Raw genomic sequence first — 24,426 nt, 5'->3', positions numbered from 1 at the left:
AAAGGTTTCCTAGCTCTCAAGATTTGGGGAGTGTTTGTTTTTTTTTTTAATTGGGAAATATTGCCTTTTGTCATTTTTTTTATTTGACTGTTCTTTGTTTCATAAACATCTCATAATGTGTTCAAACACTATGCTCCAAATTTTTCATCCCCCCCGCCCTTTTTTCCCCTTGAGTACAATCCCTCGCATTTGCAATATATCTTTAATTCACCACCACCACCAATCACTAAGGGGTTTGTTTGTTTGTTTGTTTTTAATTTTATTTCAAGTCAATTATCAGAAACCAAAAAAGTAACCTGTGATTATATTACTCTAACAGTTCTGCAGAGAGCACTTAGCTATAAAAAGTGTTGCAAATATTTCACTTTTTTATTCAAAAATTACACAGGCTTACCAAAATAGCTTTAAAAATCAGTTAAAAGTCTTGTTCCTTTTTACAGACTTGCAGCACATAGTCTGCACAATGGATATAAAAGCTTTCATCATAAGCACTTACTTGGAGAAAAGATCTGGCAGAGACTGGGTAGATTAACAGTCTAATACAAAATGTGGAAAAACCTTGTCTCCATCTCATTAATACCATCTTCTTACTTAGTCTCTTTTCTTCCCTGAACACCAATCTGTAAGTACAGACAACTGGAAAGTAATTTGCAGCTGGCTGGCAGACTACAGAAAGTCATCCTGAACACCTAAAGTTTATATGGAACAAATATTTTTAAAATCCCTTACAGCAAGGTCATAGGACACTTCACAAACAGAATCTAGGATAATAATAGTCAATGGTAGCTTAAACTACTCAAAAATTATGACTCTCTTAACTGAATTTGAGACACATCATTTTGCATCACAAGGCACATAAGGTTCTTTCTTTAAGGAAGAACTTTCCCATGTACTAGTGTATCTGAAGATCCTTATGGCATAACTATTCTGATGGATACATTAAATAAATACATTAAGAGTGGTCTGATTCGTTTCTGAATTATCTAAGAACATCTTTTTTTTTAATGAGGACACTGAAGCAAGAGTTACAGGCTAATAATGCATATTGGTATTTTTTTTATGACTGAGTGTAGCGAAAGACACGCTTAGTACAGTTAAAATTCACCATCTACATGCTGCCAGTATTAGTACTAGCATCTGACTGAAGAATTATGTGATAACTTGAATCAAGGAAATGCTGAAGTGATCTTGAACTGTGTTGGACTGGGCAGGTTCAAGATCCAGAAAAATTAATTTCAGATACTCTTAAATTGTTAATTGTACAATTGTACAGGAATGACATATGCAGGAATAAATTTAGACTGGAAACTGCTTCTTAGTTATCAGACAAGTGGGCAAGCAGAATTACCTTTCAGAAGGGTGAGTAAGGGCAAAATTCGTTAACTTAAAATGAAACTCTACGACTTTATTGAGGGTTTATATGATACAGTTGCCTACAGCAATGTTTTGTTGTATTTGGTGATCCAGGAAACCCTTTCAGTCCCTGTGTTTATAATGATTATGCAAAAATTCTTCCCGAGAGTAAACAAATATGATGTATTGCCAGGCTCCTGAGGAAACTGTTTATTTTAGTGATGCCTTACAGATATATGTAATGACATCTATCCTGAGATTTGATTTTTTTATAAATGTTAAATCTTTGGGGTATTTTTTATATATTTTCTTGGTACGTTTTACTTTCCTGTGGTGAATCTCACAAGTTGCATAACATGGAGCCTAAAACCAAGTGGAGATTACTGCTATGAGCTAGTGGTATAGATTCTACTTTTCCCATGCTCCCAAGGAAATTTAGTACAGTAGCTAAGGCAGAATCCAATGTGCTGACTGCTGTCTCCAAGAGAGAGATGGATGTTAGAATACAGTGGGAAAGGGAGACATTTGAAGACAGAGAAGTCTGAGAAAGGTTCTTTTATATACTTAACTGTGGAGAAGCTTCTAAACTTGATGGAAGCAGGAAATTAAAAACATTTGTTTGAAATATTTTTCAAAACATTGTTTAATTGAAAGGGAACATTTTTCTTAGGTATCAAACAGTTCAACAGACTGACAAAATATGTCTGAATAATAGAAGTGTGGCACAGCTTTACATGTCTGTAAATCCTAGATAGATAACTAAGCATGCTTTACAAGCAGTCCTCATCCAGGAGGCTACAAAAGATAATTTCAGGCTATATCTTAATTCAGTATGGTCTTGAGGAAAGGATGGTGTATCAGGTGTGCAGCTCTAGTGTGCCTGAAAGCAAATAATTCTTTTCTGTTTCATCCTTTCTCTTCTCAGGGGGAGTAATTGTGACTCACTTCTGTTTCTTGCCACATGAAAAAAAAAAAGAACCAGTCCCAAGGTCTACCAACTAACTGGTCAAGTAATTATACAGTAAGCAAGGGTATTTGAACCTATTGTGAATACAAGGTGAAAAGAATCAGACGGCCATGAAACTGCTCCTTTATTACTAAACTGGAATGAAAGGAGATAGAGCATTTTGCACATCTGCTCCCAAAATCCGGGTGGCCTGACGAGAAGAGCTTAAAAATGTGCTAGGCTTTAATTAATTATGAAGAATGTTGGTTCTTGCTTAGTGCTTGTTGTATGGCTCTACAGATACCAAAGCTTTTTTAGTTAAAAAGGAAGATCAGAAAAAAGCCTGTTGCTGAGAACAGAACGGACACTCCATAAAAATAAGGGTTGATCAGAAGTGTCATAAAGGTTTGAGTTTGTGGATGTGTGATCACCCCTCCCCCCTAAAATGGAAGTTAAAGGCAAGCGCTTGCACTTATGGTAGGCCAGGTTTTTTTCCAAGATAATTTTCATCAGAATGTGACAATTTATTAAAAGGCATTATGAAAAGGTCAGTTTTTGAAAAAGCTTCAGAAAGAAAGTTATTTCAAGTCAAAATTGAAGACCTGATAATAAGAGACCTATCAGCATGGTTCTCCTAACATTCATTAGGGGGTGAGAGGAGCAAGGTCTTAGGTCTGGTTAAGTGGCTATTCCTGTCTTTTCCATCAGAAAACTTCAGGTTAGCGGCAGTACAGAAAGGGATTAAGAAAAAAAGTTTAGCATAGATGTTCTGAAGCAATCAGTCTTGCGCCAGTCATATTTTTTATAAGCATAACCCTTCTTGAACCATATCACCCTCACGTTTTATCACTATCTCAGTGAGGTATTTTACAGCAGTTTTATTTTCAAAATTTATCCTCAACAGGGAAAATGATCATTTTATGAATGAATAGGGAAGTACCCAAGATCACTGAAACCTGAACTGGCCAAACAAGTGAAGTTTTAGGTGGTAGTCTACTTCTACATTAATTGTAAAATACCTTCCCTACCTTTGTTCATTCTCTCCAAGCTAATTTGCTCTGTACATGCTCAAGTTTTGAATGCTCCAAGTTTTCTTGGGGAATCAAAAGTAAAATCTATTACCTTTGTGTCTTGCTCTAGAAATCATATTTGTGACTGGAGAGAGCTCAACTCTTTCATTAAGAGTTGAGGGCCAACACAGATGGACTCATTAGACCACTGCAGCAATGAGCTTTTCTCTTGTTTTAGTCAAGAGGCGAATAATAGATTCGGCTATAGATTTTTCCCTTACTTTGTCTTCCTTAGATATCTCTGTTTTCAGAGGGAGTAATGTAATGCCTTTACACTGATAAAAGCCAGAGTAAAATACACGGGCAAAAGAATTTGGTTGTTGCTTGAAAGCATCTACAATTTGCCAGTATGAGTTTTTGTCAGATATCTTCATAAATTTCATCTCTTCTTTTAGAAGCTGTTTTAAGTTGAGAACTAGGCCTTGAGTTGTATAAATTGGTACTGCTTTGTAACTCAGTTGTTGGGATACATTTGTGCTCAGATAAACATAAATATCTACTTCATACGTCATAATTACACTATGCTTAGCTTTTGAATTACAGAACTGCAATCTCTTTTGTATGTATATTGGTTAACAGGTATTGTTGCCTCTAGCAGAAGAGATACAAAAGATATTCTTACATTAAAAAAAAAACAAACAACAAAGATATCTTGCTGACGAAGCAACAAATTAAACCAACCAACTTTTATAATATAAAAGTCATAGTATTTCTATCAGAAAGAAAATGTTGATCGGGAACACTTTTAGAGGTCTTAGGATATTGCCAATTTAACGGTAACACTGCCAACACCACCACCAACAAAAACACCATATGCAGATACTGAAAAACATTCAAGATACCGTGTATTTAGCAGAGAGTTGTAAGAGCATACTTTCAAGGTGCCAAGGAGACCATAATAACAGATTCCTTCAAAGAAGAGAGAAGTAAATGCCATTATAAAAGGAGATCCAGGAGCATGCATTATTAGCTTTTTTTTTCCTATTTTTATACCTAATTAGAATATAAAACAAGACATAACTAGAAAAACCTGTGCTGACACTGAGTTATAAAAGTTTGTGGAAAAAGTTAGTATTAAAACTCAGGCAGGTTTTTAGCATTGGTATGAACAATTAGAAAACATCAAAAATTCCTGTCAGTGCAAAACCTCAAGTAGTTAACGGCTATACATGTTTCTAGGCAAACACTATCAAAAGGTGTAGGATGCCTAGTTTCAGGATTTGAAAAATGCCCATAAGTAATATAACTTGATACAATGTATTTTAAAGTGAATTTAGAATGTTTTTTAATCCTCTATTCCTTCTTCATTCTTTCTCTCCATCTTTTATACATGCCATGGAACACCTGCCCATACACAAATACAATATGAAGGAAATGTAAGTGTATACTTCATAGCAGTATAACTGAATTGCTGTAAAGGATTTTAAGGGCCTAAGCTCTTCTTTGAGACTCATCTTCATTTTTTGAATACCCAGATTATGAAGAAGACATATGATAAATTAAGTCAGAGTCAGTTCCTCTCAAAAAAAAAAAAGGCAAAACAAAGAAAAACAACAACAACAACAACGAACAATAAAGCCTTTTAAAGTAAAGTGGAGTTTGGTTGCAGTGCGGTTTGGCAAGTGTTCCTGACTGCCACAGCACATTTATAGCTAAACAGACAGTGTAGATTCTCTAAACATCCAAGCATAGCCACTTTTTTCTTGATGTTTCTAAATTATTCTTGCTCCTCTCATAAAAATCCTTGTAGCAGAACCAAGTATTCAGCAGTTCTTTGACAGGAGAGACTATTATTTTAGAAACATAACTATTTTTCTTCAAATGATGTTGTTGACAAGAGAAAAACAATGCTGGAGTCGCTCAGAATGTTTCCTGCTGCATGGCAAAAAACAAACAAACAAGAACCTTTATCACTTGCAATTTTAATGTGCTCTGCTTCCATGGAGGAAAAATTTATAAACTGTCATCTCCCTGCCACCTTCTATCTTTATTTCCTAAAAATATTCAATTGCAGGTCAGCTTTTGCAGGACTAGATATCTAGATTTGCTGAAGGGTCAGAAATTTATTTTTGTCCTACTTTCGACCAATCTTTAGACTGACAACCTTCTTAGATTAAAAGTTTAAAACTGTTGGTACAAATTTTCATTACAACAGAGAATAAAAATAAAAACCACTATCTGTGTTGTGTAAAATTTAAGCTGTATCCATCTGAATTAGATTCCCTGTAAACTAGGTTGACATTATTTAAAGTACTCTGTTAGTGGTCTCATGTTATGAAGCATTATAATTCAGTACCAGAAAAGAACACTGTATTCAGTCAGTTCATCTGCTTTCAGAGAAAGCAGTAGATAGAGAGCAGCAGAACTGCTTTAAGTTTAATTAAAACAACAACAAGACAAAGATTGTTGAAGCTTTACATAAGTGTCCAGTGACGACTGAAAAAATAACTGAAGTGCAGGCAGTGAGCTTGCCCTCCTTTCAGCAGTCTTCTCCAAATGTTTAATCCTTCTCTAAATGTACAGTTGAAAGTCCTATCAGCACGAAGAAAAAAGAAATATATATGGTTTCAAAAATAGCAAAAAAGCCCTGAAGCAAGTTCCTACACCCACCTGCAAATCCCACACATCCATGCAGTGCAGCTACAAACCCACATCCCAGCTGCAGCAATCAGTTCCTCAGAAAGCTGTATGGAGAGGACAGAAGGATTTATTTTTTTTTTTTTAGCTTCGAAGTGCAAGATTTTGAATAATAATTTAGACATTCTGCAGTTTTGTCTTTGCATTATTTTAAGCATTGTGTTGTTTATCAATACTCAGAAGAAAAGCTATTTCTTAAACAATAAACCTGCCATGGAAAGTACTGCAGTACTTTCTCCCACGGCCTTTATTTCCACACATCCAAAACCTACCATTTCAATTTTTAGATACCTGCGGATACAAACAACTTGAGATAAAGAATCACCCAGAAAATCCTTTGTACTTAATGAACTTGCATGTTTGGACAGCGGTAGCATGTTCTTAATAAGATATCTATTAGCGTTATAGAGCTGTGAAGTCTTAAATGCAGTCATTACTTTTAATTTTTTAAGGTATTAAGATGTACTTTCTTTACCTCTCTGTAACTGTCCAACACAAAGCAGTAAGGGAGCAGGCACTACTCTTACAATACTAAGAAGTTTGTGCATTGCGGTAAGTGGGAACTCTATCTTTAGAAACGGCAAATGATTTCCATGTACATTTCAGTCACTCACTTTCATCTTATATTGAATTCAGTTTTAGAAATCAACAAAGGAAATACAATTATAGACAAATGTGACTAACATTGAAGAATGCATAAGACTGTAAACTGAGCTAGACAAAGAAGATAACATTTTCCTTTAATAAATTCCTCTTAAATATTGATTGCTATTTCTCTTAGAAAAGTTCTGCTAGCTATCTTAAAGAAACTGTTTTTTGAGCATAACACCAGTAGAGACCAATTAAGACACTGAACATTCTCCAGCAACTTACATTAGACAGTCACAATTTTTAGTGATGCTTAGGAAGCCAGATCATTCTGGGAACAGCACGGTCTATTTCATGTTTTTACGCATAAATGGGTAGAGGACTCAAGAACTAGCATTTATTTGGAAAATTGTTTTTTTTTTTTCTCCAGTAAAATATAAAAATACATAAAATCCTTACCTATCCCATGTTTATCTGAAACAACTCTCCACTTATTTCTTTAGATATGGTCAGTTTTAATTAAATCTGTTTCATTTCTGAAATCGACACCTCTCAAAAATTTAATCAAATATTTGAAGATAAATTTCACAGAAATACAAAAATTAAACTTGTGTGCATTATCTCTTTCAAAAAAGCTATAAGCACTTAAGTTATTTAGATTCTTTAACATGTGAATCTTGCATTACGATACTGCACATAGAGTCCAAATTCTTTGTCAGAGAGTCACCTGGTATGGCAGCAAGAATGAGAAACATCTACTGTTTAAAGCATCCTCCATAATGTTTTGAAAATCGTATGGAGAAAAAAAATACTGTGTTTGGACAAAAATTGAAAAGTGGTTAAAACATATTGCACTTCATTAAAGTATTTAAGTCTGCAGTGGTTTATCAGTGCTCCAACATCCATTTCAGTGCTTTTGAGATTTTTGTTTCCTAAACTAGATTTTTTTTTTTACTGTGTTCCTTCCTGATCTTTATTCTCTCCTTCCTAATCTTTATTCTGACAATGGCAGTCTGAAAGTCTCTTGGGTCCCCCACTTCCCCTCCTGAAACTTCAGACTCCTCTCAGCCCTTTTTACTCACCTTCATATCTGCAGTCCTCTTGAATTTTCAACATTTAGCTTCCATTTCCAACATTTCTGCTGTTATTCTCCTCCATTCCACCCCATTTCTCAAGAGCACAGTTGACTGCCAGTGCAAAAAGAAAAAAAAAAGTTTTTTTCTACAGTGCTGAAAAGTCTTGAGCTATCTCTAACACATCACACAAAGCCCTCTAGTGTCACCACTTCTGTTGTGTCAGCACAGGCCATGCAATCTAAGCAAGCTTTGTTTCTCCATCAGGCACTGCTTCCTGTCCTTTTTTGCTGTTCAGCTTTAAAACTAATGTTCCCAGACCAAGGTTACACCAGCTATTCCTTTTTTTTTAGGCTTGTATCCCTTTCACATTGTTCCTACCCTATTCCTATGTACATTTCATTGTGTTCCCCCACCCCACCCCCTGCCACTGTGTCAGGGAGGGATTATGAGAGCACCAACTCCCAGTTCTAACCAAGTGCCCTTTTTTGCACCGCTCCTTCAAGCTCCAAGCATCATGAGGCACCGGTTACCCTTCAGGATGGCAAATTTCCAGTCCTTTCACTTTCCAAAGCCGTAGCTGGTGGTGCATGCTCAGTTAGTCTGAAGAGGTAGTTCATTAACAGTCTGAACATGTAGATGCTGTGTGAGAACAGATGATACAGGGCCTGCTCAGGCAGAAGAGTTGGGAAAGGATCGACTACAACAGCAATACACCTTTCTGAGAATTGGCCAGAATTCTTAGTCTTGTGATTTAAAAAACATGGACAGGTTTTCACAGGGGCAGGGAAGGCATAATAGTGCTAAAGGTCATCCAATTAAGTTTCTGCACCAAAGCCTAGTTTTTCCAAAAAGAAAAAGGTTCAAGAGGATGAGGGGAAAGTAATATCCAAAGTTAAAAAAAAAAAAAAACAAATAAAAAATAATCCAGCACTATACTACTTCCTTAGGTTAACTCTCAGAGACTTCTGCAACTACTTTGGCTGAAATAACAAAATAAAACAATAAAGGCAATATGAATACATATACCTATATATGAATCCAGAAAAGCCATTCAGAAAGGAAAACTGCACATAGTTGCTTGGCAAAGTTATGAGCTAGTAAAAATTCAACATTATTAAAAAAAAGTGTCAGAAAACCTTAACAATAACCACAGTGACATTCCCACCTAAAACATATGCTATCATGGCAGCCAGAAACAAAAATCTCTTCCTAATGGGGCTGTGTAAAATATTCTAGGTCTTCAGCTTTTGTAAAACAAGGTGTCCTCTCATTCCCAAATGATTTTTTGGGGGGAGAAAAACAAATAAAAAACAAACACAAACTCTTGTGTGTTTCTGTGACAAACATCTTTTATTTGCATTATCTTTTCACAGTACGCTTTCTGCAGTGGAATCATAATGACCCCCAGGGAAATGTGTCATTTATTCTGTCCTGAGAGAGTACATTTATGCCATATCATTGCTACTTTAAAAGAGGTTGCTTATTATCCTCAGGAGAACAATTCAGTTGCATTACCCTGCCAGTGGCTGCTTCCAGATGTATTTTCATCCCAAGGAAGAGCTGCTGCTGATGCTTTGTTGACAAGAAAATCAGAACTGTTTTCACAAACATTTAAATTCAGCCATACTAGAAATTACTCTCCAAGTATCTATGCAAGTATCCTCAAAAAGTAAAGCAGCAGAGGCTGCTTTCTGGGTTCAGAGGTTTATTTTAGGGAAAAACAAACAAGCAAAAAAACATTTACTTAAAAAAAAAAAAAGAAAGCATTACTTTATCTGTTCCACTTGCATTCAGGAAACTGTAAGAATAACTTGTGCTTTAATTTTATTATTATTATTTTAATCAGTGCCAGATACTCCTGAGACTGAAGTAACTCAATAAATAGAACAACCTGAATATTTTATACCTGAAGACCATTAGATTGAAGAAGGATGGTTGTTGAATCCCAATTTCACTACATCTTTTTTGGACTACATTCTCCCCCCACCCTAGGTTAATCAACCGTTTTTCAGAAAATAGGGATAAACAACTTCAGAAAAGTCCAGGGCCCAAAATGTATTAGTTTAAAAATGTTTTAGAAGAATTTCAGTGGAGATGGGTCTCCCCTTCAAAGCATCATACAAACTGTTGGAATAAAAAAAATCCCTTTCCACTCTCATTACTTAGGCAGAAAAAGAGAAGCAAATGCGAGCAGCTCTGTAATCATAGTAACATTTGCCTGTATTTTTTCCAAAGAATTTCTGAAGCACTGCAATTTGGATTCTGCATTCTGGGAATAAAGTTTGTATCGAGGAAAAGAACAGAATAACTGTTTTGATGCAGTGCCTTATGATAACGTTTTTAAAGATTTTTTTTTTTTTTTCCTGAGAGAAGTAGTTTGAAAAAGAGGTCATATGCAAAGAACTACAACAAAAAAATGTCGCTGTTGATATATACTTTTTTTTTTTTCTTTAATAAGGTGCAAGATAATTTGGTAACTCAGGAGATAGTATCTGAAATTTATTAGTATGCATGAAGGCATACTAACTTAGAAGGGCCAATTATAAGAAATTTGCAATAAGGAGTCTTTCCATGCATTGTCTGCTTAATCAGAAAATTATTTTTATTTCCCCCCCAATCCCTCAGACTCATGAATGTAGGTTTCCTAGCTACTATTGCTTGGGTCAAAGTTTTCTTTCTGCCTTCCTTCCCCTTTCTGGGGACTTATATGCAAGTCTTAACTTACATTGAAGAATTGTATTCACGGTATCTTACAAGTACAGCCAATTATTTTACCAAAAAAAAAAAAATAGGCCTTTCCAACTTACAGGTAATAGTCCTTGTTTATAAAAAGTCATACTTAGAAATAAAGTTATAATCATAAAGTAACAGAAAAGGTATTTTAAAAAAATCTAGAAGTTGAACTATATTCAAATTCACAGTACAAAGATGGTGAAGGGCCTAGAGGGGAAGACGTACGAGGAACGGCTGAGGTCACTTGGCTTGTTCAACCTGGAAAAGAGGAGGCTGAGGGGAGACCTCATCGTGGCCTACAGCTTCCTCACAAGGGGGAGTGGAGGGGTAGGCACCGATCTATTCTCTTTAGTGACCAGAGATGGGACCCCAGGGAAATAGTGTCAAGCTGCGGCAGGGGAGGTTCAGGCTGGATATGAAGAAACATCTCTTCACTGAGAGGGTTGTTGTGCACTGGAACAGGCTCCCCAGGGACGTAGTCATGGCACCAAGTCTGTCAGAGTTTAAGAAGTGTTTGGACTGTGCTCTTAGTCATATGGTCTGAATTTTTGGGCAGACCTGTGTGGAGCCAAGAGCTGGACTCAATGATCTTTATGGGTCCCTTCCAACTCAGGAAGTTCTATGAACTTTTAGCTCAAATACGCCAAGGTCAAGGGTTCACTGGATCTCTTTAGAATACATCGAGAGAGAAGGGGACAAAGAGACTTGCTGATTAAATTAGGTCCTAGCTATTGTGAGAAAGAGTAGTGGAAGAAAAGGGACAGTAGCATAGCACTTGGACAACATAGGTTCAACAGCTTACACAACTCCAAATTCTGAGGATGCTGTGCAAGTTACTTTATCCACATATCTCATTTCTATTTCTTAAGAGAAATAGTACGATGATTCCCACACTGGAGTCAGTAAAGCATGCAAATATCACCAAAATGGCAATCGTAATGCCATGGCAAATACTGTCTAGGATCCTTATATTCTTGAGCAGCATTTTGATAAAATCTTTATCTTTATTTTCTTACTCTAATATTTCTTGTGAGAGCTCTCAGTTAGTAATGTTCTTCCATATCTTACGTGGTCAAATTTAGGTGATTTATTGCCTAATAAAGTTAAAACATTAAGATTTTATGTAAATGATATGTAGCTCCCAGGAGGTAACTAACCTTCACGCAAAACTGAGCTACCAGTTTTCCTTTAGGATACACGAGAAGTTATATATCCTTTAAGGACTAATCCATGCAATACACAACAGGATTTATTTGTATTTACATGAAGGTCAAATTGGCAACAAGAGAACTAGAATTCCTGAGATGTAATATATTTTAAATGCATCATGCCAAATGAGGAAAGTATCCTTTTAAATTGTTAAGAGAAAATACATGAGAAAAGAATACATGATAAAACTCTGCATGTAGCCAATATAATTCATTTATCCTTGCAATTTCAAGTGAACTGAGTATTTGACTTCAAACAAGCACAATCACACATGCTGCAGCCAATCAGAGAAGCCAAGAGAGTATTTCACTTGGAGATCCTTAGCTGGGCATTGTGGATGTCGTAAGGATTGGCCAGATAGAGTCCACTGACCATATCTTAAGTTTAGGCTTAAGCTACAGCAGTAAAAGGAGGTTACTATCCCTGCTGACCTACTTTAGAGCATTTCAGTTCAAAGCTCACTGATTCAGTTTAGGGAAGAAGTGACTATTTAAACTGTTCTGTCTGATTTTGCCTAAGACACACAAGGTAGCATTTGCATCAACTGTTTCATCAGCAGATTGCTGGTGCATGACAGTGTTAATCTTTAAAAACAGGACAGTGACAATGAGCTGCAGCTGATAACCTTTTTTAACTCGCACAATTATCTCTGCAAGATTCCTCCACAGCTTTTCTCTCTGCAAACACCAACTAGAAAGAGAAGGAAACAGAGACTAAGTTTCTGAGAAACCTCTACCTGACCTTTTGGCAAATGATCCACCCTTCATTTCTAAATCCTACTTTACACTTCAATCTCAACCTTGTGATGTGACAACAAGACTAGAGCAACTACTTGAACTAGAAAATGACAAATGTACTGAAATCACTGTCCATCCTTGTTTGTAAGAATGTTAACAGTAGGATTCGGTTTCAGCAGGGAAGCAACAGGTCTAGGAACACTGCTGATGGCAAAAGCAAATGGTCCTACTTTGCATGTCAGTATTGTACTGTGATTTTGCCATCACGCTTTTCCCCACACCACCACCTCTTCCAGTGCTTGCCCAACAGCATCATCTCTGCACTGCACTGACAGGATGGAGATGGAATACTCTGCCATTATAACAAAATGGACTGTGCTTAGAATTTTTTCAAGACAGAATGTTCATGGCCCTGCCTAGTTCGTGGTAATTGAAAAGTCTGTGTAGTGTATTTTTGTAACTGCTGGCTGATATGCCTGCTGTCAGCCAAGAAATTCTGTTTGCATAACGTCTTTGAGGTGATAAGCAGTCACTCTTTCAGTTATGCAGCAATGCCAACTTCGATCACACACCAGCTAATTCATATCAGATCCTCCTTTTGTAAGGTTTATGATTTTTAACGTATTCTAAGCTAACTTTGTCTTTAGGGCTGATTACAGATACGTAATAGATATGCAATTATAGCTATGTAATCTCAACTGGATTTTTACTCTGCTTTGCCAGTCTAAGTTTATAAAAATAACACAGTTACATTTCATGGTAGGCAGTTCAGATGGAAAGAAAATCTCACTTCTAAAACTTCCAGGAATACCTCCCAATACAAACTCCTGTTGGAGGACCAGTTGAGCACTAAAATAACCAAAACAATAACAAACAAGTGTCAGAACAGATTTTGCGTTTGTCTCAAGAAATAGAACAAAGAGGTGCCATAGGGACAGTGGAAATATTAAGTAGGAACAAAGCTGTGAAATTCAGTCTAATCATAAAAAAATAAATAGAGGAGAATCCAAGATGGTTCTACTTCCTTGGCAGGGAAAAAGTGACCATATAGTCTGTTAGCTTTACTTTGTAGGTCCCTTCCAACTGAACTGAAGACCTATTTTTTTTTCTCAGTGTCTCTCTTACTATCCCTCCCCTTAAATTAAAAGAAAAGGCACTAGATATGGAAAAATATCACTACTACTTGTGAAGGAGCAGAAAAGTGGAAAACGATTCATTCTTAAAATATCATAGAGCTAACATGAGGAGGGACACCAAAGGGCAGTGGGAGGGGGGAACGAACAGCCATAAATAATTTTCAGGATGCAGATTAAGCACAGGATTTAATCAGAAAAGGAATCCTCAATTGTATTATGACATCCATTGTATTTTATTATGTGGCTGATGTCAGCTAGTAGGGAAGTAATAAAGAACCTGGAGGACAAGGCAAGCCTCGCTTCCCTGCAAAAACATCTCTTTTTATCTTAACTTGTGACAGTAAATTTTATGCTCAGTCTTAGATGTGAAACCTGCCAGTTAAAAATCTATTTCTGTCAAATCACAATTAATTTAGTAAACATTAATCAAATTCAGAAGACTATGCCAAATTATTAAGTTGTTAATTGAAATAATTCACTGCATGTAGAAAAGTCACTTACTGTCTTCAGACAACCTGCTAGAAAAAATACAAACCAGACAGAGTGCACTGATAGAGCAGAGCCTAATGGAAGGGGAAATGATGCACCAGGTTGTATGTTTCTAACAGTGGACTATTTTAATCCTCTTTATGTGCACGATCCCGACATAAGTGACCCTGTAACAGGTGGACACAACAAGCTATCAGGTCTACTGAGGTAATCATCTGCAAATTAAGTGGCAATAGGTCCAAAGTATGTCTCCGTGCTAAAGTTGCTAGGGCTTTCTCTGTCAATACCCTGCATAAAATCAAGTCTCCCGTTATACCTCAGCACAAATTGTAATGACTACAAATTACAGCAGTAATTGTATTATACAGCAAAGTGATTTGATTTATTGCTTACAAGGCATACTTAATAAGTTGAAGTCAGATTATCTCTGCATTCCATCTTTAGAATCTATTTTTCTAAAGAGTAGTTTGCTGTGATTTTTTTTTTTACTTAATGTCTCATTGCTCTGACTGCCACAAATAATTAATGCTTTTTTTTTTTTTTTGGTGAAAGCTTAGTGTATAACTTTAAAGCACTGAGGTAAGTCTGGTAAGGTCTGTAAAGAATCAAGAGGCTTTGCTACCACCAAGAGATAAAGTGTAGAGATGAATAGAGATAAACAGGCAGTCTTGTATGGCAGAGAGCTCTTAACGTGCATCCGCTGATGAGTGAAGGCAGGCAATTGACTAAACCAGATTGCATGAGCATTTCTGTTAGGTTATGGTTTATTTTAATCACAAATCACGTGATTAATCATGTGCTTGACTCCTTTTATTTAATATACATTCAAATCCCACTTATCTTAGGATATATTTCGTGAAGGAGCATCTTAGAAGGATATATCTTAGGGCACAGGAGTAGTTCTCCCAGATGAAAGTTTCTTTCTTCATAAAGCAGAGATGAGAATTCCCCTGAGTATACTTCATGTAATTGTCCATCTGCATCTATTTTTGTTGAATAACGTCAACACTACAGAACTAACAAATCTGCTAGCTAAAACAAGTTTGTACTATCAAAAAGGCTGTCAATAGCAGTTCAGTACATTAAAAACTTGCTTTCATGCTTATGTTACCAAAAAAGTATTTTATTCTATTTAAAAACAGTGCAGGTACCCTACATCTCACAAAAGAAAATCCACCTACAAGTAAGAATTTTAGACGCTGTGTGATACAACTCTGTACATTACTACTTTATGACTCCCAATTTTGGAATTGTGAAAAAATTGAAGTTCACTGAGTTACTCCATAAAAGTGTATTGAAATTCTTCTATTGAAATTCCTTCTAGGCTGAAATTTAATTAAAATAGCCACAAAATAGTTCGATTATTTCAATAGTTCTGCACCCTGATGATTACGTTGCTTTTCTGACAGCTCTGAAAAAATACTATGTTTAACACTGAGCCACAGTACTGAATCCCTGTTACACTGTCAGCCTATTTACTTTTATGTAGAAGCATATGTTCCAGGGTGCAATGCAAATGTTCTTCACCATGAAAACCTTAATATTCATTACTTTCCCAGTGAAATCAGAAATGACTGTGATATATTCATTAACACAAACAGATGCTGTCTTTGTTTTTAACACCCAGATATACTGCAACTATTTCCATTTACTACTCCTTACTTTCCAGGTTTCACATTGAATTCTATAAGCCTTAGATAACTTGACAGCTCATTCTAACACATTTCATTTGCAATACTGTGATGGAAAGGCTAATCTCAGGCCAAGCTCACGTGCTCTGATTTTTCAGACACAGTTAGCTGTTACACACCAAAAAAAGAATAACTAAAACCACAACATAGTGAAGTCATCACAACTACACATCCCTCTCTAGAAGCAGACAGGTAGGTCCTTTATCTGCTTTCTCCTACACAAATGCACTATCCTGGTAGCACAAACTTGTCCCACCAAAACTAATGTGCTTGTAAGGCGTCAATCCCACCTTTCTTATATGCTACTGCCTCTTTCACATCAAACACTTGTATGAGCCTCATCTTAATAAAACCCCTAACCAAGACGAAGGTTCTTCATAAGCTTGCATTACTGCATTCTCAACAATGCTATGAAATCAACACAAAGGACAACACAGCGTAGTATATCAGTTAAACATCTGCACCTCTAATTGACTTCACAGTTCTCACTATCTCCTAAGATACTGTTACTCTCCTGTCAACGTCAATTACCCTGAAGAAGTTTCCAAAGAAGCAGTGACACAATAGCTTAGACTACCTTTTGTCAGACACAGAATTAACACTGGTGTGCTTGGCTGCCCAAGCTGCCCACTGCTTTTGCAGTGCCTCAAACCAACAGCAACTCAAACCATCAACACAAGATTGTGTTGTACATTTTATTGCACCAAGCTACCAATACTGGCTGTATCTTACCTCTTACACAGTGATCGTTGTGTTCGAGATACTTGGGTGGTGATGATTATCTCTACCTTTTGCTGGCTTTTCTCCCCAACCCCCCCACCCCCTTTTCTTCATTGTATTAATGGAGATTTAAAAAGATTAAACAAAATCAACGTCAAAGACATTGCAGTAGCACTAAACGCTTGTCATCTAGGTTGCTCTGATTAGATAAAATTGATTCAGTTGAATTTGATTTTCACTAGAAATTCAGAATATAAACGTATGGAAAAATATAATGATAGATGCGTTATTCTCACTTGTTTGAAAAAAAAAAAGCTAAAAATGTATCAAACATCGTAAACATTTTCACTGCTGACACCCCATTTCAAACATCAAATACTATAATTTTCCACACATTTACATAATACCAGTGATTAAGTTATCAGAAATTTCATTGCTGCTCACAACAGAAATCAGAAATAAAAACAGAGCATTCACAGTACTTTGACCTCATATAAGATTTTTGCACTACAGCATAAGAAACGGTAAAACAACCAACCTGAAGCATGGAAGTAGCACTCTTTAATTACTCACTCCCTCAACCATACTAAAGTCAGCATCTTTCCCCCAGCATAAAATCTGCTCCAGCTAGCAGCAGCCCACTGACCACAACCCACAGAACCACCTTGCTGCCTGGAGAAGACCACTGAGGTGAGTGCTCTCTTCCTTCACAGCTCTTACTAAATTACATCATTACCATGACAATTTAGTTCTTAAAGAAACTACAAACCCTCAAGGCCAGAATTATCTGGTAACCTAGAGAGCAAGAATTTAGCCTTCTCTTACATTATTTCAATGTAATCTCATGTCCCTCCAGTCTATTAGAGACACCTGTTGGGATTTATATTGAGGTAGTTTTGATATTCATCTCAGATGCATATCACAAGATATAAGCTATTCATACAAACATAGCAGAATTTTAATAAAAATTACCATGGGATTATCATTACTTCATGAAGGTTGCCATTCAATTTCCTCTCAAAATAATATATGCTTTTTCACAGTTAATAATTAAATCGTATTATCTCTTTAACCTCTACAGTAAAACCAAAGTTTTGGAGTAGAAAGAGAGTCCTGCAGAGAACTAATACAGAACATCCAGAAAGCCAAATGATAGAAGAGTAGTTTGAATTCCTTTCTGTTCTATGGGAAGGGATACGTATAAAAACTGCTGGCAGACACTTTTAAAGATTTAACTTTAAAATATCACAGAAAGATAAAAGTGATCAATCCATACGCTATGAAATCATCCCTTCTGGTTCCAATACACAGGAAGTTAATCCAGACCAAATCAAAAACCGCATATATCAGTTTAAAACTATTCCAAAAAAGGGTTGAACAATCCACAATAATCAACTATGAAAACAGCTGCACCAAAGCTTCCCAAGCCAGAAGAACTTAATCCTATAAATTGGTCTTCCTAGAGGCAGCAGAGTTTAAGACATAAATCAACGTTTGAAATACGATTCTAAAATAAGAACAATCAAAAGTTGTCTAGAATGCTTCCAAAATCACAGTGAGAATTCTGTCATTCTTTTCTCTAAAGGAACAGCTTAAATTGCCTAAGAACTGCCATTTTAGAACATTTGATTTCTGCGTTATCATCTTCATACTCATTTACAGTAACTTTCATGGTTTAGAAAAAAATCTGGTAAACAAGCATATGGATTTTCTTCTTCTTCTCCTTCAAAAAAAAGGTACAGAATGGGCAGCTGCATAGTGATACAGCAGCGTGCCTCTACCCTGATTTGCAGTGAATTTGCTTTCCCCATTGAAAGTTGTCTTTACAGTTTAGACTGACTTTTCACATGGAGAATTAATGATACTTGCTATGCTTACTGTGAATCTCTGTATTATGAAAAAAGGATATATGTATATAATTTAGTACCCCTTTAAGTACTTTATCTGCATCAAAGCCATACCACTTTCTTCTCTCACCTTTCAGCTCTGCCTTCTGAAAGTCAAAAATAGCCAATACATTTCTTTTTATTCTTTATAGGTTTGTTGCAAAGTCACTGAAATTAATGTAAAACCTCAACTTGCATTTAAAATCTAAATAAGGCTGTACACGGTTATTTCCTTTGATCAGAAGACATGAATAGGTCATATTGGCTGTAATTCTATATTTGTATGGGGAAGGCCTGGGACATTTGGGCTTCTTAGGTTTTTTTATTGTGTTCATGGCAGGCATGAGAAGTAGAGCTGGAAAAGAAGTGGGGATCATACTGGTGGTCATCTAGTGAATGTAACTGTGTATCAACTTCATTCTTCATGAAGCTGAAATTGGAGTTCACCATTTCAGAAATAAAATCTGAAATTAAATAACACCGTAGCAATGGCAAATACTAATGCATTCATTTGCACTCTGGAGAATTGGAACTCCGGTGAAGGTTTTGGTGAACTTTCTACTCTGTAAGTGGAAAAAGGAAGCTAAAATTACTGTAAGAGAACAGATGATTTTTTTCAGCAGTGATATTACACTTTTGCTCTTATTAGTCAACAAATTGTGTGAGTCTTGTGTGGAGTCAGAAAATGCACACATTATTTGGTTAGTTTTAGTTATAGCAATTATAGCAAATTCTATTCATTTATTTATTTATTTTTTCTGGGATCCACAAGAAATTGAGATTGAAAATGAATGACAGGATATTCCCTTCAAAATAATATTGCCATCAGTTTTGTAACATGGGCTTAGGGAACCTCAACATTCTATGCAAAATTCGAAGGCCACTACAGAATGCAAACAGTTAGGATAGGGAGCAAGTAGAAGGCTCAGTGATAATCCATGTTTTAGGAGTCCTGGAAGGTCATGGAATTTCAGGGGATAATGATGGATGGAAGATGAGACAGTCGCACAATGAACTAAGCTTCAGTGATCTGTATTTCTCTCTTTCAAAGCCTAACCTATTCATCTCTTTTCAAAGACCTTCTCCTCATTCCCTGTCTCAATGAAAAAACACCCACTCCCTCCTAAAACTCACAAGGTAGCTCCCAACATCTCCAAGCAACCTTGTTACCTCCATCCTTTTCTGGGAACCAAAATGTCATCTTTTCCGAACACCATCCAGTGAAAAATAGTCCCCTCTGCCCTCCAGCAACATTCTGGTTGGGAAACCACATTTCCAGATGGGATAAGCCACGGTTTTCCTTTCTCACAGCTTCTGAGAACAAATGGACAATAAGTAAAAGGGTGGAGCAAGACCTATGCTAAGAAACAGGTGAAATACAATGAGTACTCTGCTACTTTTTTTTTTTTTTTTAATTGAGAAAGTTTTAAAAAAAGTGTTTTAACTGTTTTTTTTTTTTTTTTAAACTGGTATCTACTTTGCTAGTAAATGCTGCCTCTTGCAACAACTGCAACCTTGCAACCTTGTAATAGAACAGGAAAGTTGTTTAACATTAGGAAAGTTAATCCTTTCACAATGGTCACAGAGGAAACCACTGGCAGTTTTAGGATTTGTGATTTCAACTTCTGTGTTATCACTTAATTCCACTTCTTGTGTTTCAGTCAATTTTAAGATTTTCAGGCCATAGTTTCTGGTTAACCTAGTATCAATGGAAAGGCAACTTACTCATTCCATGTTATACACAGTATTACTAAACTTCCAAGCCATCATCACACATTCTATAAACACAACTGAAAGTTGCTGTGTTCTGGAGACCTTGCTTTAAAGGAAAGCTTCTACAAAAGTCTTCGACAGATCACAAATTCATGGCTTCATATTTTGGTTTAAGTACTGCTAAGCAAAAATTTCAATCCAGATGGAGCTTGACTGAACTTAAGAACTTATGAATTTCTTGTACCCTTTATCATGAACAACAACAACAAAAACTTAAGAAAAAGTGGTGTCTATAAGACAATCAATAAAGCAAACAGAATCATGTTTCACCTTGTATATTACATGGAAAAAAATGAGGACAAGGTAGATATGCTTAGAATCAGGGGGTGGGAGGAATTAAAATTGTATAATTATGCAAATTAAGTTTGTTTTTGTATGTGCTGTACAAAAACACGAACAACAACAACCAGCAAAGAGAAAAGCAGTTGCAATGTGATGAAGATGAACTACTTGATTTAGTGTGTAAAAAAAAGAACATTCCTGAAGGAGGCTTTAATTAGAAGGGACATACTGCTGCTGAATATCCATTCAGCTTACCCATTGCATGATTTTCTTCAGATGGAACAAAATTCTAATATAAGAGTTATTGGTATAAAGGCTTCAGAAATTCTAGGAAAAGGAAAGATAATTCTGAGAGGATACAAGGATATTTCTCTGAAGAGCAACACAACCAGTTTGGTTAAATAAAAGGTTAGCTACAGAAGTTCTTTTCCTTCAAACAGGAAAAGCAAACAAAACAAAACAAAAGAAACCCACACCTAATACTGAGAAGTAGTTTTGAAGTTACAATGGAGAGAACAAGCTGAAACATGAACATTAGATTTTATCTACAGCAATTATACAATTACTTTGAAAACAGCTGTAGCAGTTTTGGTATCACCATGCTCTATTTGAGACTATACAGAAAGCTCATTTTGCACTCCTGTGTGAAGTTGTGGCATTACTTGAACCTTTGGAGCAATGATGCATGCTAAAATAGATAACTGGACTGAAATAATGAAAATAAATTCAATAACAAGGATCATAACTTTCAGCAGTTTAAATAGTCAGCAAACTGCATATCTCTCTCCAGTTAGATCTGCAAAAAATATGCTTGTGTTGCACAGGGACTTTCTGATTATTATTAAGAGATATTAGAAGCTTTGTATGAATTTGAGGACATATTAACATGCCTAGTTTTTGCTTTGTTTGCTTTGGTATATTAACGTTTTTTCCAAGTTCTGAAAGAGAAAAGCGTCTTCTGGAACAGCTAAGAGGTTTATCTCATTAGCACTACACAGATTATGCTTAGATGAAAGCTTAGGGAAAAGCAAAACGGGTATAAAAAGGGGATGCTACAGAATGATTCTTGGCATGCTTTTGACCCTGAAAACATTATAGAGAAAAAGGGACCTCATTTCTGAAAAATTTACTTCTAACTACAGCAAGATTTACTGCAGTGGGGAGGAGAGGCTCAAAATGCATTATTACAGACATCGAGGTATCTATTTAAGTACAACCTTGATGAATTATTTCTAAAAATAGTGTTGATGCAGGTAATCAAGCTTACATTTTTTTTTTTTTCAAAAAGGGGCATCCCCCCCCCGATATTGATTGCTTATAGTAGGAGTATGTTTAAGAATGATAAAAGGCATTTTAGTCAATGCAGACTGTGGCCACTGACATCTTGTGGCACATGCATCAATTCTTTTGTTTGTTTGTTTTGATATGTTTCTTTTCCTCCTCTGTTAAGTGCTGTCAGTTACACAGCTCCCACAGTAATTGCTGTTCTACTTATTTCTCTGATTACATTTTGCAGTTATGTTTTGAAAGCACAAATAATTGTTGACTTTTGCAACAGCAGCACCTCACAAGCAAGTACACAGCTGAAAAGATTGGAGGGAGAATAGGGAATGATGGGTGTACTATGAAATAAGTGATTTTTCTTCTGGTTGTAATGCTGATACAATAAAGACAGCAGATAAGATTCTCCTGTATTAATTACATGTTGTCAATTAAAAGTTAAGTAGCATTTCAAATCACAAGATGTATTCACAGAAAACACCAGCAATATTGTGCCAAAACCTTGACAAGAATTGATGCTAGCAATTTTGAGCTTCTGACAATGTATCCACTGAGAACCTAGCTACCTGAACAGTACAGCTAGTACTTACCTACAATGAGGACAGTTACTGCTTCACTGGCACATTCAGAAACTCAAATAAAACTGTGTACTCTGTCTTATTCAACCCTAATTTGTATTCAAGTAGGGATGTCAAGGTCTACAAAATGTAATGTATATTCTCTTTGTAGATTTCACATGTATGTTTTTCTTCATAATGCTACAAATGTCTTCATTCCTACCTTAAAAAAGACTTGAAAGCCAGATTAGCTACAACAACAGGAAATCCATGGACATATATGAGACAAGAAATAATTTCTAAAATGAGAAAAACAATACTCAAGCCCTTCCCTTCCAAACCCTGCACCTTGAACTTTCCACAACTATATTACAAAGAAAAGGGAAGACAAATTTATAAGAAATCTATTCTTAGTATTTTTATAACTAATATTATTAAGAAAATAAATGGCTTCTGAAAAACATAGATAAGATAGCTATAACCTGTATCTATACACAGAGAGCATGTCCAAATTACCCAAATGTAAGAGCTACAGAATATCTCATGATATTGCATACCCAAGAAGAAATTTTCACCATTTATTTTAGTCGTCAAGTGAAATTAAATAAATGGCAATGGAAGATAAAGTTCCACATACCATCTCCTATCCTCTGAAACACACTGCCTATTAAGATGTTTCTGAATTATAATGCCAAAAAAAACTTTAACAGCATGGCTATCCTGGAGGCAATAGTGAGCTTTGTTTATGGTGCAGCAAAATTTAAGCCCACTTTTAACCATGAGATTTTATAGAAAACTATTTAGGACAACAAATAAACATGGAGTCAAAGAGTCTCTTTTATTTCCCAGATATTTAATCTGACCATTGAACAATAACCAAAAAGGCAGAGAGCTTGCTGCTTTGGTCAATCACACTTAAAATCTGTAGTTCTAAGAGGGTGGTTTTTAATGGTGTGCATAAATGGAAGACAAGTTGCTCATAGAGGTGTTTGCGGCTTTAAAGCCCAGCCACATTGACAATGATTTCAAGCTGAAGGCCATCCCCAGTGAAGACAGAAGGCATATTTCAAGCGCATCTTCCTTCATTTACCTGTTATCAGCTTCATTACCAGTCCTGCCTCTTCCCACCTGCCATACCTCCGAGATGCCTAACTCCACCAATATGTAAGTAAATTCAAGTTCCTGTTCAAATTCGGTTTAATACCTAGAACCTAAAATACAGCCTTTCAAACATGCTAATACCTACATTTTTTTTTATGGTCCTCAGATATCATCACTAGTAATAACTAGTAACATTTGCAAAGAATAAATTAAACATTTCAAGAAGAGAAAATTTTAAATTTTATTATCTCACAGCCAAATCCATTTTGATATCTATTTAATGGGGATGAAATATGACATATATACACCTTATTTAGCAAATTTCTCATTTGTAATGTTGAACATCTTTGGTTTATTCACGATCGTAACTCTTACTGCTGGACTGTCTGACATAATTCTGTCTTGGAATCTGTTTAATTTGCATGTGAAATAGTATGTTCATAGCATGTCTTGACATAAATACAACTTAGAAAAGAAGGAAAAATTAACAGAATATAAGTAGTATATTTATAACTGAGGCAACAACAGGATACTACTTATGCAAATTTCAAATATTAAAAAACATAATTCTGAAAAGGACAGAGCAATTCAGAGTTAAATAATTACTCTTGATAACATCATTCTATTTTACTCAAAAATTTTAAATATGTAGAAATATGGAACTGTGCTTCTCTTATATTGTGAAAACAGGGATTCAAAAATAATTCAGTGTCCTGTCAGACTATCTGCATAGCAACAAAAAAAATCTGTTAATATCATTCAGCCTGCCTTTCTCTTCCAAACTATTCTTAATAAATACACTCTTCCCTCTCCTTCCTTTTATCACATTGTGTTGGACAGAAAAATAGAGGTTGAGGAAATATCTCTACTACAGTGATTTTTCAGTGTGTATTTGTGATATTCAGTAAAATGGGGTTAAACCTCTATTTTTATTTTCTTTAAAGAACAATATTCCCATGCTGTAATACAAATAGTGGTGATAGTAACAGATATATTTTGCCCTCGACTGCACAGAAAACTCCCCCACTAATTTCACAGAAGTCAGACTTCCATCTGAAGCCAGGCTTGCACTGCACATAGCTTCATATCACTTCCAAACATTTCAGCCTTTGTGAATGGTACTTTCTGGAATCTCATTATAATAGATTATGTATGTTTTAT

General features: G+C 35.8%; 1 protein-coding gene and 1 long non-coding RNA gene across 3 annotated transcripts in view; one reads left to right on the top strand and one right to left on the bottom strand.

The window, feature by feature from the left end:
- Positions 1-24,426, top strand: part of LOC308176882 (uncharacterized protein) — a 436,002-nt gene that overhangs the window by 102,272 nt on the left and 309,304 nt on the right. The window lies entirely within an intron of this gene.
- Positions 3,771-17,173, bottom strand: LOC308177024. Its single transcript, XR_013938799.1, has 4 exons — positions 16,924-17,173; positions 7,677-7,781; positions 5,980-6,053; positions 3,771-5,901 (listed from the first exon to the last, which is right to left on the bottom strand). It is a non-coding gene; the product is annotated as an uncharacterized lncRNA (long non-coding RNA).

The sequence above is a fragment of the Anser brachyrhynchus genome, assembly GCF_964034855.1.
Source record: "Anser brachyrhynchus genome assembly, chromosome: 13".
Lineage (NCBI taxonomy): Eukaryota > Metazoa > Chordata > Aves > Anseriformes > Anatidae > Anser > Anser brachyrhynchus.
Note: the sequence above shows the minus strand (reverse complement) of the source record. Positions and strands in the feature narration are given on the sequence as shown.